Source organism: Leucopleurus acutus (assembly GCF_964270905.1).
Source record: "Leucopleurus acutus genome assembly, chromosome: 3".
Taxonomy (NCBI): Eukaryota; Metazoa; Chordata; class Mammalia; order Artiodactyla; family Delphinidae; genus Leucopleurus; species Leucopleurus acutus.
The window spans coordinates 130,851,960-130,874,319 of record NC_139145.1 but is presented as its reverse complement, the minus strand read 5'-3'; the positions used below and the strand labels follow the sequence as shown (position 1 = coordinate 130,874,319).

Genomic DNA, 22,360 nt, shown 5'->3' with positions numbered 1-22,360 from the left:
TGATGAATTTTAAAAAATTATTTATTTTTATTTTTTTAAAGTCTTTATTGAATTTGTTACAATGTTGCTTCTGTTTTATGTTTTGGTTTTTTGGCTGCAAGGCATGTGGGATCTTAGCTCCCTGACCAGGGATCAAACCCACACCCCCTGCACTGGAAGGTGAAGTCTTAACCACTGGACCTCCAGGGAAGTCCCAAATTTGATGAATTTTGATAAATGGGTACAGCTGTGTAATACATACCACTATAAAGATGTAGAATATTTCCAATCAGCCCCCAAAATTCCTTCATTCATATTCTTTTTCCAGTTAATCTACCAATGCAATAAATTCTTGACTTTTTTCACCATAAATTAGTCCTGTTCTAGAATTCTATATAGTTCTGGAAAGCATACAAAATGAACATATTGCAGAATATACAGTGTGTACTCTTAAGTCTGGCTTATTTTGCTCAGTATAATGTGTAAGGGATTTATTCATGTTTTTGCATGTATCAATAATTCATTTTGTTTTATTGATGCATATTATACTGGTGTATCAATCTACAACACTTTTAAAATCTATTTGTCTGTTGATGGACTTTGAGGTAATTTCATTTGGTGCTACTATAATGAAAGCTACAAACATTATCACATTGGTCTTTTTATGATAATGTGTTTTCATTTCTTATGGGTAAATACCTAGAAGTGGAGTCGTTGAGGTAAGGGTAAGTCTTTGTTTAATTTTCTAAGAAATGTCAAATCTCTAGCCAAAATGGTAGTGCCATTTCACATTCTCACCGGCAATGTATGAACATTCTAGTGGCTTCACATCCTTAACAGTGTCTGGTGTCAGTGGCCGTTTAAATTCTGGCCACTTTAATGGGTGTTTATGGTATCTCATTGTGATCTGTATTTGCATTTTTCTAATGAGGGTGATGTTCATTATATTTGTATCTTTTAACTGGCCATTTGTATATCTTCCTTTGTGTAGTGTCTTTAGCCTTTTATCCATTATCTGGGTTGTCTTTTTATTGTTTAGTTGCAGAAGATCTTTATATAGGTTTTTTTTTCTTTTTTGATATCTGTTTGTTTATTTAGTTTTGAAACAAGTTCTTTGAATGTATTAAAATATTTTCTGCCAGTCTGTGCCTTGAATACTCATATCTTAATAGTGTCTTTTGATGAGTATTTTTATTTTGATGAAATTTAGGTTATTAATTATAGGTGGGGTCTATATTTGGACTCTGTACTTTCTTTGATCTATTTGTCTTAACTATGTCCCAAGACCTTAATACATTTGTTATTTCTAGTAGTATTTTTTTAGATTCCTTAAGAATTTCCACATAAATAATTGTATCATTTGCAAATAGAGACAGTTCTTTCTTTCCAGTGACCTCCTTTTTTTTGTTTTTTTCCTATAACTTATTCCACAGGATAGGACAGCTAGTAAAATGTTTTATTTTTTTTAATTAGTTTTTAATTTTTATTTTTTTCAATCGCCCAATTCATCACACCACAACCCCCACCCCCCACCGCTTTCCCCCCTTGATGTCCATACGTTTGTTCTCTACATCTGTGTCTCAATTTCTGCCCTGAAAACCAGTTCATCTGTACCATTTTTCTAGGTTCCACATATATGCATTAATATATGATATTTGTTTTTCTCTTTCTGACTTACTTCACTCTGTATGACAGTCTCTAGATCCAACCACGTCTCAACAAATGACCGAATTTCATTCCATTTTATGGCTGAGTACTGTTCCATTGTATATATGTACCACATCTTCTTTATCCATTCATCTGTTGATGGGCATTTAGGTTGTTTCCGTAACCTGGCTATTGTAAATAGTGCTGCAATGAACATTGGGGTGCATGTGTCTTTTATTTTTTTTGTGGTATGTGGGCCTCTCACTGTTGTGGCGTCTCCTGTTGCAGAGCACAGGCTCCGGATGCGCAGGCTCAGCGGCCATGGCTCATGGGCCAAGCTGCTCCGCGGCATGTTGGATTTTCCCAGACCAGGGCACGAACCCGTGTCCCCTGCATCGGCAGGCAGACTCTCAACCACTGCGCCACCAGGGAGGCCCGCATATGTCTTTTTGAATTATGGTTTTCTCTGGGTATATGCCCAGTAGTGGGATTGCTGGGTCATATGGTAACTCTATTTTTAGTTCTTTAAGGAACCTCCATACTTTCTCCATAGTGGCTGTATCAATTTACATTCCCACCAACAGTGCAAGAGGGTTCCCTTTTCTCCACACCCTCTCCAGCATTTGTTGTTTGTAGATTTTCTGATGATGCCCATTCTAACTGGTGTGAGGTGATACCACATTGCAGTTTTGATTTGCATTTCTCTAATAACTAGTGATGTTGAGCAGATTTTCATGTGCTCCTTGGTCATCTGTATGTCTTCTTTGGAGAAATGTCTATTTAGGTCTTCTGCCCATTTTTGGATTGGGTTGTTTGTTTTTTTAATATTGAGCTGCAAGAACTGTTTATATATTTTGGAGATTAATTCTTTGTCAGTTGCTTCATTTGCAAATATTTTCTCACATTCTGAGTGTTGTCTTTTCATTTTGTTTATGGTTTCCTTTGCTGTGCAAAAGCTTTTAAGTTTCATTAGGTCCCATTTGTTTATTTTTGTTTTTATTTCCATTACTCTAGGAGGTGGATCAAAAAAGATCTTGCTGTGATTTATGTCAAAGAGTGTTCTTCCTGTGTTTTCCTCTAAGACTTTTATAGTGCCCAGTCTTACACTTAGGTCCCTAATCCATTTTGAGTTTATTTTTGTGTATGGTGTTAGGGAGTGTTCTAATTTCATTCTTTTACATGTAGCTGTCCAGTTTTCCCAGCACCACTTTTTTTTTTTTTTTTTTTTTTTGCGATATGTGGGCCTCTCACTGTTGTGGCCTCTCCTGTTGCGGAGCACAGGCTCCGGACGCTCAGGCTCAGCGGCCATGGCTCACGGGACCAGCCGCTCCGTGGCATGTGGGATGTTCCCGGACCAGGGCATGAACCCACTTCCCCTGCATTGGCAGGCGGACTCTCAACCACTGCGCCACCAGGGAAGCCCCCCAGCACCACTTATTTAAGAGACTGTCTCATCTCCATTGTATATCCTTGCCTCCTTTGTCATAGATTAGTTGACCATAGGTGCGTGGGTTTATCTCTGGGCTTTCTATCCTGTTCCATTGATCTCTATTTCTGTTTTTGTGCCAGTACCATATTGTCTTGATTACTGTAGCTGTGTAGTATAGTCTGAAGTCAGAGAGTCTGATTCCTCCAGCTCCATTTTTTTCCCTCAAGACTGCTTTGGCTATTCGGGGTCTTTTGTGTCTCCATACAAATTTTAAGATTTTTTCTTCTAGTTCTGTAAAAAATGCCGTTGGTAATTTGATAGGGATTGCATTGAATCTGTAGATTGCTTTGTGTAGTGTAGTCATTTTCACAATATTGATTCTTCCAATCCAAGAACATGGTATATCTCTCCATCTGTTGGTATCATCTTTAATTTCTTTCATCAGTGTCTTATAGTTTTCTGCATACAGGTCTTTTGTCTCCCTAGGTAGCTTTATTCCTAGGTATTTTATTCTTTTTGTTGCAATGGTAAATGGGAGTGTTTCCTTAATTTCTCTTTCAGATTTTTCATCATTAGTGTATAGGAATGCAAGAGATTTCTGTGTATTAATTTTGTATCCTGCAACTTTACCAAATTCATTGATTAGCTCTAGTAGTTTTCTGGTAGCATCTTTAGGATTCTCTATGTATAGTATCATGTCATCTGCAAACAGTGACAGTATTACTTCTTCTTTTCCAATTTGTATTCCTTTTATTTCTTTTCCTTCTCTGATTGCTGTGGTTAGGTTTTACAAAAATATGTTGAATAATAGGGGTGAGAGTGGACATCCTTGTCTTGTTCCTGATCTTAGAGGAAATGTTTTCACATTTTCACCATTGAGAATGATGTTTGCTGTGGGTTTGTCAGATATGGCCTTTGTCATGTTGAAGTAGGTTCCCTCTATGCCCACTTTCTGGAGAGGTTTTATCATAAATGGTGTTGAATTTTGTCAAAAGCTTTTTCTGCATCTATTGAGATGATCATATGGTTTTTATTCTTCAATTTGTTAATATGGTTTATCACATTGATTGACTTGAGTATATTGAAGAATCCTTGCATCTCTGGGATAAATCCCACTTGATCATGGTGCATGACCCTATTAATGTGTTGTTGGATTCTGTTTGCTAGTATTTTGTTGAGGATTTTTGCATCTATATTCATCAGTGATATTGGTTTGTAATTTTCTTTTTGGTAGTATCTTTGTCTGGTTTTGGTATCAGGGTGATGGTGGCCTCATAGAATGAGTTTGGGAGTGTTCCTTCCTCTGCAATTTTTTGGAAGAATTTGAGAATGATGGGTGTTAGCTCTTCTGTAAATATTTGATAGAATTCACATGTGAAGCCCTCTGGTCCTGGACTTTTCTTTCTGGGAAGATTTTTAATCACAGTTTCAATTTCATTACTTGTGGTTGGTCTGTTCATATTTTCTATTTCTTCCTGGTTCAGTCTTGGAAGGTTATACCTTTCTAAGAATTTGTCTGTTTCTTCCAGGTTGTCCATTTTTTTGGCCTAGAGTTGCTTGTAGTAGTCTCTTATGATGCTTTGTATTTCTGTGGTGTCTGTTGTAACTTCTCCTTTTTCATTTCTAGTTTTATTGATTTGAGTCCTCTCCCTCTTTTCCTTGATGAGTCTGGCTAATGGTTTATCAATTTTGTTTATCTTCTCAAAGAGCCAGCTTTTAGTTTTATTGATCTTTTCTATTTTTTTCTTTGTTTGTATTTCATTTATTTCTGCTCTGATCTTTATGATTTCTTTCCTTCTGCTAACTTACGGTTTTGTTTGTTCTTCTTTTCTAGTTCCTTTAGGTGTAAGATTAAATTGTTTATTTGAGATTTTTCTTGTTTCTTGAGGTAGGCTTGTATAGCTATAAACTTCCCTCTTAGAACTGCTTTTGCTGCATCCCATAGGTTTTGAATCATCGTGTTCTCATTGTCATTTGTCTCTAGGTATTTTTTGATTTTCTCTTTGATTTCTTCAGTGTTCTCTTGGTTATTTAGTAACATATTGTTTAGCCGCCATGTGTTTGTGTTTTTTACATTTTTTTCCCCTGTAATTGATTTATAATCTCATAGCATTGTGGTCAGAAAAGATACTTGATATGATTTCAATTTTTCTAAATTTACTGAGGCTTGATTTGTGACCCAAGATGTGATCTATCCTAGAGAATGTTCTGAGCACAATTGAGGAGAGAGTGTAATCTGCTGTTTTTGGATGGAATGTCATATAAATATCAATTAAATCTATCTGGTCTACTGTGTCATTTAAAGCTTGTGTTTTCTTATTAATTTTCTGTTTGGATGATCTGTCCATTGGTGTAAGTGGGTTGTTAAAGTCCCCACTATTATTGTGTTACTGTCGATTTCCTCTTTTATAGCTGGTAGCAGTTGCCTTATGTATTGTGGTGCTCCTATGTTGGGTGCATATATATTTATAATTGTTATATTTTCTTCTTGGATTGCTCCCTTGATCATTATGTAGTGTCCTTCCTTGTCTCTTGTAACATTCTTCATTTTAAAGTCTATTTTATCTGACATGAGTATTGCTACTCCAGCTTTCTTTTGATTTCCATTTGCATGGAATATCTTTTTCCATCCCCTCACTTTCAGTCTGTATGTATCCCTAGGTCTGAAGTGGATCTCTTAAAGACAGCATATATATGGGTCTTGTTTTTGTATCCATTCAGCAAGCCTGTGTCTTTTGGTTGGAGCATTTAGTCCATTCACATTTAAGGTAGTTATCGATATGTATGTTACTATGACCAGTTTCTTAATTGTTTTGGGTTTGTTTTTGTAGGTCCTTTTCTTCTCTTGTGTTTCCCACTTAGAGAAGTTCTTTAAGCATTTGCTGTAGAGCTGGCTTGGTGGTGCTGAATTGTCTTAGCACTTGCTTGTCTGTAAAGCATTTGATGTCTCCATCGAATCCGAATGAGATCCTTGCTGGGTGTCGTAATCTTGGTTGTAGGTTCTTCCCTTTCCTCACTTTAAGTATATTATGCCACTGCCTTCTGGCTTGTAGAGTTTCTGCTGAGAAACCAGCTGTTAACCTTATGGGAGTTCCCTTGTATGTTATTTGTCATTTTTCCCTTGCTACTTTCAATAAGTTTTCTTTGTCTTTAATTTTTGCCAATTTGATTACTATGTGTCTCTGTGTGTTTCTCCTTGGGTTTATCCTGTATGGGACTCAGTGCGCTTCCTGGACTTGGGTGGCTATTTCCTTTCCCATGTTAGGGAAGTTTTCGACTATAATCTCTTCAAAGATTTTCTCGGGTCCTGTCTCTCTCTCCTCTCCTTCTGGGACCCCTATAATGCGAATGTTATTGCATTTAATGTTGGCCCAGATGTCTCTTAGGCTGTCTTCATTTCTTTTCATTCTTTTTTCTTCATTCTGTTCTGCAGCAGTGAATTCCACCATTCTGTCTTCCAGGTCACTTATCCGTTCTTCTGCCTCAATTATTTTGCTATTGATTCCTTCTAGTGTATTTTTCATTTCAGTTATTGTATTGTTCATCTCTGTTTGTTTGTTCTTTAATTCTTCTAGGTCTTTGTTAAACATTTCTTGCATCTTCTTGATGTTCGCCTCTATTCTTTTTCCGAGGTTCTGGATGATCTTCACTATCATTATTCTGAATTCTTTTTCTGGAAGGTTGCCTATCTCCACTTCATTTAGTTGTTTTTCTGGTGTTTTATCTTGTTTCTTCAACTGGTACATAGCCCTCTGCCTTTTCATCTTGTCTATCTTTCTGTGAATGTGGTTTCTGTCCCACAGGCTGCAGGATTGTAGTTCTTCTTGCTTCTTCTGTCTGCCCTCTGATGAGTGAGGCTATCTAAGAGGCTTGTGGAAGTTTCCTAATGGGAGGGACTGTTGATGGGTAGAGCTGGCTGTTGCTGTGGTGGACCGAGCTCAATAAAACTTTAATCTGCTTGTCTGCTGATGGGTGGGCCTGTCTTCCCTCCCTGTTGCTTGTTTGGCCTGAGGCGACCCAACACTGGAGCCTACGTGGGCTCTTTGGTGGGGCTAATGGCAGACTCTGGGAGGGCTCATGCCAAGGGGTACTTCTCAGAACTTCTGCTGCCAGTGTCCTTGTCCCTTGATGAGCCACTGCTGCCCCCCGCCTCTGCAGGAGACCCTCCAACACTAGCAGATAGGTCTGGTTCAGTCTCCTATGGGGTCACTACTCCTTTCCCTGGGTCCCAGTACACACACTACTTTGTGTGTGCCCTCCAAGAGTGGAGTCTCTGTTCCCCCCAGTCCTGCCGATGTCCTGCGGTCAAATCCCATTAGCCTTCAAAGTCTGATTCTCTAGGAATTCCGTTGCCAGATCCCCAGGTTGGGAAGCCTGATGTGTGGCTCAGAACCTTCAGTCCAGTGGGTGGACTTCTGGGGTATAAGTGTTCTCCAGTTTGTGAGTCACCCACCCAGCAGTTATGGGATTTGATTTTACTGTGATTGTGCCCCTCCTACCATCTCATTGCAGCTTCTCCTTTGTCTTTGGATGTGGGGTATCTTTTTTAGTTAGTTCCAGTGTCTTCCTGTCGATGATTGTTCAGCAGCTAGTTGTGATTCTGGTGTTCTCAAAAGAGGGAGTAGTAAAATGTTGAGTAGAAGTGATGAGCAGACATTGTTTTCTTATTCCCAATCTTAGCAGAAAGCCATCTTTCACCATTAAGTATGAAGTTAGCTATAATTGGTTTTTTGTTGTTGTTATTTTTATTATAGATATCCTTATCATACAGAAGGTATTTCTTTTGATTCCTAGTTTGCTAAGAATATTTGTTTTTAAAATAAATGGTTGCTGAATTTTGTCAATACATTTTCTGCATCTGTTGCGGTGATCACATGGTTTATCTCCTTTATTCTATTGGATTATACTGATTGATTTTTATTTTATGTGACATTACTTAGATAAACCCCAGTTAGTCATGATGTACTGTCTCAATTCAATTTGACTATATTTTGTTGAAGATTTTTGCACTTAAGTTCATGATGGATGTTGATATATGATTTTCTTTTAATGCTTTTATGAGGTTATAATGTAGGAGTTATGGAAACCGTATAAAACAAGTGAGAAGTGTTCTTTTTCCCTCTACTTTTTGAATGATTTTGGTGTGTAAGATAGATATATTTTGGTCTTGCAAGTGTATGGTAGAGTTTATCAATGAAGCTATTAGAGCCTGGAGTTTTCTTTGTGGACTTTTTTTTTAAACAAATACAACTTTTTTGATATACAAATATCTCTATCTTCCAGCTATCTACTCTATCTGTCTATCTATCTATCTGTCTCCCTTTAGTATATTGTGGTAGGCAGAATAACCTTCTCCCTAACTCCTTGCAGAGATGTCTGCCTAATCCCTGGAACGTATGAGTAAATTATGTTACACAACACAAGGGCCTTTGCAGATGTAATTAATGTTATGGACTTTAAAATAAGGAGATTAACCTGGATTTTCAGGTGAGTCCAGTATAATGACATCAGTCATTATATTGCTTTAGTCAGAGAGATGTGGCAGAAGGGGAAGTCAAAGATTTGAAGCATGAGAATTGTTGGTTTAAAGATGAAGAAGGCTATATGTCAAGGAAATAGGGACCTCAGTCCTATAACCATAAGCAACTGAATTCTGCCAACAACCTGAAAAAGCTTGGAAGTGGAATCTTCCCCAGAACCTTCAAGTAGGAACCCAGCCCAGCTGGCACATTGATTTTGGTCTTGTAATGCCTTAGCAATATGAGCAGAGGACCTAGCTGAGTTACACTGTGTCTAGATTTCTCACTCGGTAAGTAATAACTGGGTGTTGTTTTAAACATCCATTATGGCAGCAGTAGAAAATTAATTATGCATATATAAAATTTCCTATTTCATCTTGGGTCAGTTTTGGTAAATTATGTTTTTCACCAAATTTTTCAAATTTATTGACATAAAATTGTTCAAAATATTTTTATTACCTTTTAATTTCTTTAGGATCTATAATGATATCCCCTTATTCATTCCTATTATTGATAATATGAATCCTCTCTCTCTCTCTCTTCCTCCCTCCCTCCCTCCCTCCCTCTCACCGGTCTTACTAGATATTTATCCATATTATTAATGTCTTCAAATAACCAACTTTTGCCTTTGTTAACTTTTTTGTTGTTTATTTAGTATTGTATTGACTTGGGCTTTTAGAAAACAACTGTGTTCCTTGTATAATACTTTAGTATAACCTTTTTGTTTATCAGGCTTAAATTATTGATTTAGAAATTTAGATCACTGAGTTTAAATGTTTCTTTTTAAAGAATAAACATAGTATTTACAAAGATAAATCTTTACTACTTTAGTAGTTGACTCCCACAAATTTCTGAGTATAGTATTTGCATTATATTTTATTTCAAACTATTTGCTTCTTTTCTTGTGGTGTTTTCCTTAATTAATGGGTTTAGAGGTATGTTGTTTAATTTCTAGATAACTGGGTATTTTTCAGATATTTTATTGATACTGATGTCTAATTAAATTCTCTTGCTACCAGAGAACATATTCTTCTTTTTTTTTTTTTTTTTTTGCGGTACGCGGGCCTCTCACTGCTGTGGCCTCTCCCGTTGCGGAGCACAGGCTCCGGACGCGCAGGCTCAGCGGCCATGGCTCATGGGCCCAGCTGCTCCACAGCATGTGGGATCTTCCCGGACCGGGTCACGAACTCGTGTCCCCTGCATCGACAGGCGGACTCTCAACCACTGCGTCACCAGGGAAGCCCCAGAGAACATATTCTTTAAGATTTCATTCTTTTGAAATTTTTTTAGACTTGTTTTCAGGCTAGTGTCTGGTCTAACTTCATGAACATTTCATGTGCACTGTGAATGCTGCATGCATCAGTTGTAAGGTATAGTGGTCTGTAAACATCAATTAGCTCATGGTTTTGTGTGGTGTTGCTAAGATCATCTACAACCTTAGTGATTTTGGTCTAGTTATTCTATCAATTACTGAGAAAAAGGTTTTAAAATCTCCAACTATGGTAATCAATCTTTCCATTTTTTTAGTTCTTTCAGTTTTGCTTTATATATTTTGAACTCCTTTATTAGTGAAACACACATTTGTAATTGTTGTGTCTTCCTGAAATTTTTTCCTTTTTATTATTATGAAATGTCCTTTTTTATTTTTGGCAGTGCTCCTTGTCTTAAAGTCTATTTACTCCATATTAATACAGACACTCTTGCTTTCTTAATAGTGTTCTCATGCATATATATATATACACACACACACACGTATATGCCTGTATATATATGTATATATACTATATTCCTTAAAGCTTTAACTCTGCAGAAACAATATGCCTTTTCCAACACCAGCATGTTTGAGATTGGTTTGAAGCATTATGTTAGTTTTATTGGAGTCATGAAATATTCTTCTGTCCACTAAACAATGAAACCATAAGAGTGAATGCACTAGGTCTTCAGTCACCTAGTGACTGGTAAAAAGTCAGGGTCAGTAGTTCCCTGATGAACTCTTCAGTAAGCTGATTGGATTGGGTCTAGCATTAGGAATTTAGCTCTAGCAGGCCTAAAAGAGTCTCATTTTGTGCCTACTTGGCCTCCTAACTGAGAAAACCCTGGAACCATAGTCACTTTGCTCCTACACTGTCAACTTTTCATGGTCTGGGAACCCAAATCATAATGTAACTTTAAGAGGTGAGGCACTGATCCTCTCATCATGAGTCTGCCTGCTTTTAGTTTAATTACTTGTTAGTTGTCCAGAGCGGCTCAGATGCATGCCTGAGTCTCATGAGCTAGAGACTCTTCCTAGTCAACACAGTGAGTGATTCCTGCTAAAATAGCCATAGCTTGAAGAGCCTTAAAGATCTTGAGGAAAGAGCATGTTAAGTACCGATTAGCAAAATATGACTCCCACGTGACACTTATATATGGTGTTCGCAGTAAAAGACAGTTTTTCTTTCAAATGTTTGATTCACTGAACACCTGTCTGAGTAGCAGGACTGATGAAAGGGGACAATGGAAACACAGCACACCTGTGCATGTGAACATTCTTTTGTAAGTGTGCTTGGGCGGGCTTGTTCTTTGTAGTAAATAATAGTAGCAGTAGCTTTTGAATGAAAAGTAGGGACAATTATAACTAGAAAAGTGGCTCTGTAAGTCATTCCATTTGCACAGTCTGGAAACACAGACATGTAGACTGCTAGCCCACCGAGATCCTCAAGAATGGTCCCGATAGTCCCTTTGTCTCATAAATGTGTGGACCATGGGGTGTTTGCCCCTGTACATGACCTACCTCGATGACTGGAGGAGGGGAAGAGAAATGTCGAGATTTAGAAGGAATGTATAGCAAATCTCTGGAGGCATTTTTCAAGGCCTTAAATATTTAAAATTCATGTGAAATATTTTTTAAATGTTTAATGTTCTAAAAATGTTTAATGATGAAATTTTGAGGGGAAACACATGTTAATATTAAAATTTAGTTTTTTCCCCCCACTGGGGATTTTTAGAGTATTTTACTACGTGTTTTTAAGAGAGGTTTTCCTTATACCACATAGTACTGGGTACGTCTACTGTTTAATTTTTATTTTCTTCTCAGGAAGAGATATTCTTCATTTTGTGGTTTCAGTTTAGACATTGGCCTCCTATAGCTGTTGGGTGCTTTCTTATGGAGTGGAGGGAAGAAAAATCTAATTGTGTGTTATTTTTAAAAATGACTAATGAAGAAAGGCAGGGCCACGCACCACAGAGCTGAGTAGAGCAGAGTTGCATGTGCTGTGAGAACAGGATTGCTACCTCTCACTAGGCTGTACTTCCTCTGGGTCTGATGGGGAGCTCACAGTGAGTTGTATCACTGGTCCTCAGAAGGTCTGGCTCCTCCCAGGGCAGAGATAATACATTTCTCAGAATCCAGCTTGTCTGTGCAGGCTGAGCATTTTAGGGTATAGACCGTCTGTGCTGAGTCAACATTCTGGTGAGATCAGCTGTCCCCATCAGTGGAAGGGGTGACTGGTGAAGACCACAGCTGGTAGAGAGCACTAAGATTCCATTTCCTGTCCCACAGATCGGAGCTTAAATATCAGATTACTCAGTCTCCTTGTATGTACGTCCCTGAGGCCTTGACAGCAGACGTGGGCCCTGGATTCCCTGCGGACATTTGTTAATCCAATAAATTCCAAACGTGACTGGTCAAAAGAGCCACAAGGGGAGCTTTAACAATTTGGATACCTGACCCCACCTTGAATATTCTAATTTTGCAGAATTCAGGTGGAGTTTCCCAGGTTTGGAAATCTTGAATCTAGTGAATATTTAGTTTTGTATTCCTGAATAAAAATATATCCAGCTCTAGAGAGCGGATATTTGAGAACACAATGTCTGGTATTTCTTGCTACCAAGAAATGATGAGAAAGCATATGTATATTTTATCCATATTCATGAGAAACGTTTTAAAGGATTCTTTACATTTCGTTGCTAAGAGAGAGGCTCTTTCATTTTTATAAATTGACATCTGCATATAGGAAGTGTGAACGCCAAGAATGTTTGATGACTTTTTTATATTTTAAACTTAATTTTGTTTTAAAGAAGTCGTACGTGGGGAAGATGGTTGCTTGGCTCTACAGGGTCAGAGAGAGATGTGGGACTTGGATTTTCAGCTAGTCCTCCTGTTTGCATGCCCTAGAAACACCTCGCGTGACCAACATCTCAGCTTGCTTGTTTTAACACTGAAAGTTCTGCTGTGCACCATGAAACCCCGCAGTCCTTGGCAAACGAGGAGAGTTGGTCACTCTAGCCACACCCCGTGATCAAGACACTTGATGTCTCCAATCCCAAGGCCATCCCAGGTTCTACAGGGTAAGGGCTTTTGTGGACTTCCCTAGCAGGCCTAGGATTCCCCTTTCCCCAGTCATGCACTTCCAAATCCCGAACTTTTGTTGACCTTTCTTTTCTACTTTTCTTTGTCTATCTGGAATTTTACTTTTGTGAATACCCTTTGCCATTATTTTAGAGAGGTATTAGCAAATGCTGGAAATAACCATCATGTATGCAAGATACTATTTATTTATTTATTGTGGGGTTTAAAAATTTTTTATTTCTATTGAGATAGAATTGAAATATAACATTGTATAGGCTTAAGGTGTACAACACTTTGATTTGATATGTTTATATATTACAGTATGGTCACCACCGTTGTGTTAGCTAACACCTCTATTTTATCACATAATTATCATTTCTTTTACATGGTGAGAACAATTAAGTTCCAGTCTCTTAAAGACTTTGAAGTTCATAATTCAGTATTGTTGTCTATAATGATATTGTGGGCTTTGATGATTTATCAAATTCCACATCAGAAATTAGGTTAAATTTTACCTAAGACCTACTCTAAGGCCCTATAAGAAGAAAGCTTCCCCATAATTATTAGGAGTTAGTTCCTGGAGCTCCCTTTCTTTTTTTTCAAATTTATTTTATTGAACTATAATAGATTTACAATATTGTGTTAATTTCTGCTGTACAGCAAAGTGATTCCATTATACATTTATATATATTCTTTTTCATATTCTTTTCCATTTTGGTTTTTATCATAGGATATTGAATATAGTTCCCTGTGCTATACAGTAGGAACTTGTTATTTATCCATTCTATATATAATAGTTTGCATCTGCTAATCTCAAACTCCCAATCCATCTGTACCCCACTCTCCCTCCCCCTTGGCAACCACACCTCTGTTTTCTGTCTGTTTCTTTTTCGTAGATAAGTTTATTTGTGTCATATTTTAGATTCCACACACAAGTCATATCATATGGTATTTGCCTTTATCTTTCTGACTTACTGACTAGTTTGATAATCTCTAGGTCCATCCATGTTGCTGCAAATGGCATTATTTCATTCTTTTTTATGGCTGAGTAGTATTCCATTGTATATATGTACCACATCTTCTTTATCCATTCATCTGTTGATGGACATTTAGGTTGTTTCCATGTCTTGGCTATTGTGAATAGTGCTGCTATGAACATTGAGGTGCATGTATCTTTTTGAATTATAGTTTTGTCTGGATGTATGCCCAGGAGTGGGATTGCTGGATCATATGGCAACTCTATTTTTAGTTTTTTGAGGAACCTCCACACTCTTTTGCATAGTGGCTGCACCAATTTACATTCCCACCAACAATGTAGGAGGTTTCCCTTTTCTCCACACTCTCTCTAGTATTTATTTGTAGACTTTTTTTTTTTTTTTTGCGTTACGCGGGCCTCTCACTGCTGTGGCCTCTCCCGTTGCGGAGCACAGGCTCCGGACGCGCAGGCTCAGCGGCCATGGCTCAGGGGCCCAGCCACTCAGCAGCATGTGGGATCCTCCTGGACCGGGGCACGAACCCGCGTCCCCTGCATTGGCAGGCGGACTCTCAACCACTGTGTCACCAGGGAAGCCCTATTTGTAGACTTTTTGATGATGGCCATTCTGACTGGTGTGAGGTGGTGCCTCATCGTATTTTTAATTTGCATTTCTCTAATGATTAGTGATGTTGAGTCTCTTTTCATGGGCCTGTCGGCCATCTGTATGCTGAGCACCCTTATTAGTCCAATCCCAGTTTCCATAAAAGTCCACCCACACCCAAGGGTTTCATGAGTTAGTAACTCTCCAAATGTGACCGGGTAGTGGGCGGTGTCATATGACAGGTCACATCACAGGGTGTACGGCCACTGGCCACATTTCCCTCCCCACAGCCTCTCCAGACCACAGAAGACTTCTATCTTTGCCACAGGTACTCAGGGTCTCAGCTTCTGTCCCCAGACGTGTTTTGATAAATGCTCTTTGTTCCATGACACAATATTTGAAATGAGAGAGTAAATGTAATGTGTTTATTTTGGTAATTATGAAACTCTACAGAGTGGGAGTATTGGGTATCAAAGCCTCTTGTCCTCTAAAGCTAGGAAATGAGAGGGAACATGTCCTATAAAATCAAACATTTCCATTTCAGAGAGTAGCAACAGTGGGAGTTGGGAGGAAGTGAGTGGCTTGTGTATCATTTCAGTATAACAAGAGGAATAACAAAGATGATAATGGATGCTCTATTCAAGGACTCTACACATGCCGGCAATTTTACTTTGAAGATCCCACTATTATTCCTATTATTTCTATTTTCTATTTCTCCAATAGATGAGGAGATTGCAGATTAAAGAATATTTAAAACAAAACAAAAACCTTGCCCAAGTTTCCACAGGTAACAGACCTAGGATTCCTTCTCAGGAATCCTGACCCAAGAGAGTGTGCTCTTTACCTACACCCACATTACACCAAGAATGTGGAATGCTCTTTTTCACAGATGTGTCTGCTGCACATACTTTCAGACCTGGTAGAAAAGAAGCGGAATGGTGTTTCCCTAGCTCTCTTCCCACTGTGATTATAAAGCCTGGGTTACCAGCAGCTAGGTGATCACCAGCACCCCAGGACTGCACTAATGACCCTCTGGCTTCAGCATCCATGAAGATGTACAGGAGCTACTGGGCAGGGCTCTGCTTCATGGCAGCTGTCAGGGTTGCATCACTGGAGTCTGGAGAGCTCTCCCAGCCACCGTGGTTCCCTTCACAGCAGACCTCGCTCGCACTCTTGTCTGTGTGATCTGGGTGGCCCCTTCACCAGCTGCTGCACAGCCCTCTACAGGCTCTCCCTGCCGGGAGCCCTCAGTAAGCACACTAGGAGTTGGGGTGAAATGTAGCGTGGGCTGAGAACACTGGTCTGTGATACTAATAGGAACCAGTTTTATATGGTTTGGTAAAATTCATTTCCTTTTTCTTGACACTGTAGTAACAAACATGTATAGACATCAAAGGAGTTGCAAAAACCATTATAATGAACTTTAAAATGTATCAAATTTAGAGCATACCTCTCTTCAACAAAGGAATGGATATTCTTCTCGAAGCAAAGAAAAGAAGGACCCTCACCTTTTTCAATATTCTCTGTGATTGAAGGCTGAGACTTGTTAGTTTGATGAAGGGAAGAGTGAAGTAGCTGAGCTGCATGTCTGTAATTCTTGCTTTTAAAATTTTATTGGAGTGTAATTGACTTAAAATGTTGTGTTAGTTTCAGATGTACAGCATGGTGGTTCAGTTAGACATATACCTATATTCATTCTTTTTCTTTTCCCATATAGCTTATTACAGAATATTGAGTAGAGTTCCCTCTGCTATACAGTAGGTCCTAATCCATTTGGTCCAGGTCATGAAGGCACAGTCAGTACGCAGACAGAGGGATCAGGATAACAACCTACTGAAAAACAAGGACCTCCCCCTTTACTTTAGCTTCCTCTCAAATACTCTTAATTTCATCCTTAAAATGGGGATAAAAGCTTTGAGCTTTCTGTCCAGTACGGAGGGTGCTTGGAAGTGGTCACTCCCATTCTCACACAAGAAAAAAGCTGAACAAACTGAAAATTAACAACGCTTCTTAGATCATTGGAAAAGTGGGGTCACGGGGAAGACTGCTGCCCTGCAAATTGGAGAGACAAATAGGCAGACACAGAGAATCACAATTTACTGGAAAAGAAACCTTCACGGGGATCAGTACTAGGGTAGGAAAACCTAAGTAATTGATGAAGAAAATGTAGACTGTAATTGATGAATTGCTGGAGGCTCAGTGTAGACAAGTCTAAGACATAACACTCCAGAGGGCCTCACACTTTTGTGAATATTACCTTCAGGAGGTCTATTAAGTTCTCATAGTGAAGGTTGGAGAAAAATCTGCTCATGCTTCTGGCAGGGGGCTGGGGAAGGCAGGCATTCTGAAATACACTCAGCATTCTGTTCCTCTAACAGGGGGGTGCTCAGAGTTAGATTCTGAAATCTGGGGACAGTGAGAGGATGAGGTGTGATAATATGTGTAAAGCAGAGTACAGTGTCTGTAAGAGCTGTTGTTGCAGTTATTGTACCACTTTCCTTTGCATTAGCCAAGTGTTATCCACATGGACTAAAGAAGCTATGCATGAAATAGAGGTCCAGACGCAGACTGCAAGGAGTTCTGTGAAACTGAGCTTGAGGGATACCCTTAAAACATAGAGCAACTTGCATCCTGGAAACGTTACCATAATTTGGCATACCATCATATACATTCTCCAGGAGTCCCAAGAAATATAGTAGTTAGTCAATCCCTGCTAACATAAAAGGAGACAAAGACGATTTCCAAATACTGCCCTACTTTCCAGGCCCTTTACTTCAGAGGCCAGGGTTAGAGTTTAAGTCTTCTAGTGCCTTGGCTGCTTCCAATTCCCTGGACAGCCTCCTTTCAGCTTGATGGTGATGTGTCCGCAGTGATACAAGTAGTGTTTATTGCTTCTCAGCTGGCTCTTGCCAGAGCAAACAGTAGCAGACACATGGAGAAACTGCTGGCCAGAGACTGCAAAGAGAATCACAATTCCAATCCACCCTGAGAAACAAACAGGGAGACAGGCAACCAAGTGCAGATGAGACCTTCACTACGAGAAACCACCAGGGGCCAGATGACATGTGTTTGGAAATACTATCTTTTAATATTTTCCTTCTTGGTTTTAAAATTTAGTCTTTACTTTGGAGCTCTCAGGAATAACTCCTCTTATTACCTTTTTCTTTTCTTTTCCCCTAGGTAACAACAATTGAGATTTGAAACTACTTTACATATTTCCACACTTCCCATACATATGTCCCATCCTTGCTTTCACTCTTCCAATTTCAAAGAATTGCATTTCATTTTCTGGATAATTTACCCTCGTTCTTTCTCCCACTGACCCTCAGGATGTTATCAATAATAGTAGATGGAACATAGTACATTTAAAATGACTTCTTTTTGTTTTTCTCATCAGATGCACAGATGGCTTAGTATAGTTTAGATTCTTAAGCACCCAAGGGAATCCCTGCAAATAATTTGCTTTTCTCATTTATTTGGAAAAGCTAATGTCAAAAATTCTGAAGAAGGCTATGGTTACGTGTGTTAGTCAAAGGTAATCTGCTTGGTCCCTGGTCAGTAGGACTTCTGGGGAGACTAGAATTGAAATTAAAAATGACACATCAATTAAATCTATGATCTGTTCACCTGCTACTGAACCAAGGCACACCTAGAGGGATAGCACAGTGACTTTGCAAGGCACCAACTCCCAGAGGTTAAGGATTTGCTTCAAACTTGCTGAGTTCCTTAATGACATATTGTAGAGTCCATCCATAGATTTCTGTATTCAGCAAGGTAAAAAAAAAATTTCATTGTGATTTGTCTACAAACTGATTAGCATTTTGATTAGCATCTTAAGTGAGGATATGAAATGCATACTGATCAAACTTAGGAATGAGACAAATCTGGAAGGGATAACTAATATTTTTGATGAAAGGACAAAAAGTTATCAAAACAGAATGGAATTGTAAATCAAAACAAACAAAAGGAAATGTAATAGAGTACATAATAAAGGTTGACACTTCCATTAAAAAAAATAAATTGCCGAGGCATAGGATGGGGTTAGGGGAGACCTATGTTTATAACAGTGAATGTGAAAAAAGTGCTGAGCATTTGAGGAGACTTTATTGTGAAGACAGATGTGATAGGACATGAGAATCTCATTTCACTCTGCAACGACCAGATAAATATCTGGAATATTGTGACCAATTGTGGGAACCATGCATGGGACTTTGACATCTGCAGAGATGTCCCCTTTAACCTAGAAGACGTGTGGGATTTTTCAGACATGTCCTGGGTGGAGAAAGGGGCTAAAGCAGTTGAGATTATCCAGGCAGGAGGAGAGAAAGCTTATGGAGCTGTGATTGGGAAAGGAATCAACTCTTTTGATTCATAGGCAGAATCTGGAGCACATGGACAGAAGCTACAGGGAAGTAGATTTTAACTCAAATCTAAGGAAGAAATTTATAACAATTGCAGTTGTTCAGCAATGAAATAGGCTGCTTCACAGCCTAGCAAACTTTCTGTCACTCGCTTTGAAGGGCTGGGCTAGAATACCAATGACAAGAGGGACACTTGGGGATGAGTAGGAAGGAGGGCTTCGCTGAAGAGTCTTTCCCACTCTATGATTCTTTTTTTTAAAATTAATTCAAGATTAATGCAATTTAAAGGGTTTCTTATGTATGTTTTATAAAATCCTGTTTGCTCTCTGGGAGGTTCCTTCATGCCCACTCCTGTTTTCATATTTTCCCATGAAAATTTTGGAGACATTCACATGACTTAGTATTTAGAACTGTTAGTAAATTTACATAGTGACTGTCTATATGTTCCTTTGACATTCATATGCTGTCAAATTGCTTCATCTTTTTTTTTAATTGGAGTATAATTGATTTACAATATTGTGTTAGTTTCAGGTGTACAGCACAGTGAATCAGTTATACATATACATATATCCACTCTTTTAGACTCTTTTCCCATATACGTCATTACATAGTATTGAGTAGAGTTCCCTGTGCTATACAGTAGGTCCTTATTAGTTATCTATTTTATATATAGTAGTGTGTATATGTCAGTCCCAATCTCCCAATTTACCCCCACCCCCAGTAACCATAAGATTGTTTTCTACATCTGTAATTCTATTTCTGTTTTGTAAATAAAAATTGCTTCATTTCTATTCTCAGCAAGATTCAGGCAGTCTACTTCTCCATTCTCTAAGCCAGGATTTATTTCATTATTCTAAAGTTTATGAAACACATATGTTCTGAATACACATCTTTGGGGCTCTCTGTGAATACTTTTGGGGATATAAATCAGGAAATAATTTAAAGAAACCACACACCATCTTCAAGAATAGCAGGTTAGCAAACTCTTCTGATTAATCCCTTGGAGGATCTAGATCCACAAATCCACCAGCCTCACGCCCCATCATCCTCGGTGCTCCTGCCACCTTTGCTGCTAATACAGCTGGTATAATCTGTCCTTAAAATTGAACATCTTCTATTTCTCATGCTGGAGAAAACTCCAGTATGGTTTTCTCTATCTAAATCTCTACAATTACCTTTAAAAAGTACATACAATCATGATGTCCATATTTCCGCAGGTTTTGGAGTTGGTCTAATTTTGGACTAGGACTTGTGATTGATAGCGGCTTTCTTTATCACATGTTCTTTCAAGGAAGCCTAGAAATCCACAGGACTCAGAATCCCACCTCAGGGTAATGGTAGGCTGTCAGGCTGAGAAAATGAGCAGCTCTAGGAAACTTGTAGAGTCTATTTTCTAACTGTGGCTTAGCTGAACATGCTTAATCCAGAATGTAGTATCTGGGCTGCTTCATATAAAAGGTGGTGAAAGATCTTCCTAACAAAGGTCATTTGCAGGCCTGGTTGAACTTAGCACCTCCATAAGGGGGGAATCTTAATTGGTGAAAGGCTTATGTCTGTAGGAATAGGAGTGTCAAATGAAATAGTTACCTGGCTTTCTGGGGTGTCAGAAGTCATCAGAGCAAAACATCATTGTTCAAACTGAAAGTCAAGAATTATAATGCTATTTTTGTTCTTGGTGGGCTGCTTGTGTTGGGGGAAGTTTACCTTAGCACGCAGACTCCAGGGCCAGAAAGGAAAATGATGATATCTGCCTGTTTTACTGGCCCAGTTTTTCCCACTGGCAGACAATCATTACAAGGTATATTTACTGAAGACAGCAGTGTGGTTACATGGACTTAAAAAGAGAAATGCTTCAACTTATATTTAATAAGAAATGAAGTCAGAATGTTTATTGCCCTTAAATTTCGTAATATATACAGATTTTCTTTTTGCCTTTACTCTTGCTCATATTATCGTGTTCTCCCACTGGCAGTGAGTATTTGTAGAAAGGGAATACGTTATCACCCCATCTCCCCTTTTCTTTTTCCCTCAGTTGTCTTACACACACACACACACACACCCCCCCCTGATTTCAGCAACCAATGTGGTCTTAGATGAGACTAGGCACTATATACTGTTTCTAGCATTCCGCTATCTTCTGGGGCTTTTCTCTTTGCCATACCTCCAAGAGAAATATGTAATTATTAATCAGATTTTATAAGAAATGAAAAAAGACTGTCTGGCCTAGCACTGAGTAATAGAACTTTCTGCAGTTATGACAGTGTCCTGAACCTGCGCTGTCCAGTGTCATAGCCACAAGCCCCATGTGGCGCTTGTGCTCTTGAAGTATGGCTAGTGTGAGTGAGGAACTGAATTTTTAATTTTACTTAGTTTAAATATAAACAGGCATATGTGATTAGTGGCTACTGTATTGGGCAGCACAGCAACTGGCAAAGAATTCATAGCATCCAAAAAGGTGACCCGGTAAATGCACTAATCACTGGGATTCACCGTCCTAAATGCTCCTTTTCTATATGGAGCCAAATGGTACTTAGAGTAATGCTGCAGCACTTCTGATAGATGTGAAAAAGATCATCAAAAAAGATGAGGAAAAATCCATCTAGAGCATTTATAGAGAATAGATTATTCTCTGTTCTTTGCTAGGCACTTTATATATCTGCTGTACAGATATATCATCTATTATTTTCTATTTCTATCATCTGTTATTATTTTCACAAGTGTTTCAAGTTGGGTAATAATTTTTTCCATTTCACGCAAGAGAGGAAACTGAGCTACACCAATTTAAAAGAAAAAAGCAAAAGTTCCACAACCAGTAGGTGGTGGAGCCGAGGTTGAACCCAGGTAGGGACCTTCATTAATGAATCTCACAATGAATATTTCCCACTTCAACTTTAGAGCACGTGTACATATTTCTCTAGTTCTCACTGGGAACCGGGGCTGGGGGGCAGGGAGTAGGAGGCATTAAGAACATGAGCCCTGGCACCACACCGCCAGATTTGAAACCCGCCTCTACTACTTACAAAGTATGTGAAATTGAGCAAATGACTTAGTATCTCTGAGCTTAATTGTCTCCTTTTAATATGTAAATAATAAAGGTACCCACCTATAGGGTGTGGTGAGGGTTAAGTAAGTTAACAGTTCCTGGCACGTTGTTTGAACTGTATGTATTTGTCATTATCATTATTTGAAAGAGATTGGTCATATATGTTAGGATGTTGATTTAAAGTGATATAAATAGATGAAATAGAGATAGGCTTTGGGAGTGCTTCCCTAGAAAATAAGAGAGACTCTAATAATTTAGATGACTCAGGAAGAAACACCCTGCTGTTCAGCCACCTTGGTGTCGCCATCACTGGAATTACAAACTTTCAGAATCCACATGCCTGGCCAGCTCCTCATATCTTTGCTTTTCATGTTACATCTCCTTTTGTGTCTTTGATTCGTTCTGAATGCTGAGCAGTGACACACACCAACACAGCTGGAAAGAGCCGTAAGATTTGCTTTTCTGTCTTCCAGCA

General features: G+C 38.7%; 1 protein-coding gene across 1 annotated transcript in view; it reads left to right on the top strand.

Annotated features, from left to right (window-relative positions):
* Positions 1–22,360, top strand: part of RAB3C (RAB3C, member RAS oncogene family) — a gene marked incomplete at both ends in the record, with an annotated part of 309,288 nt that overhangs the window by 4,254 nt on the left and 282,674 nt on the right. The gene's annotated exons all lie outside the window — the stretch shown is intronic.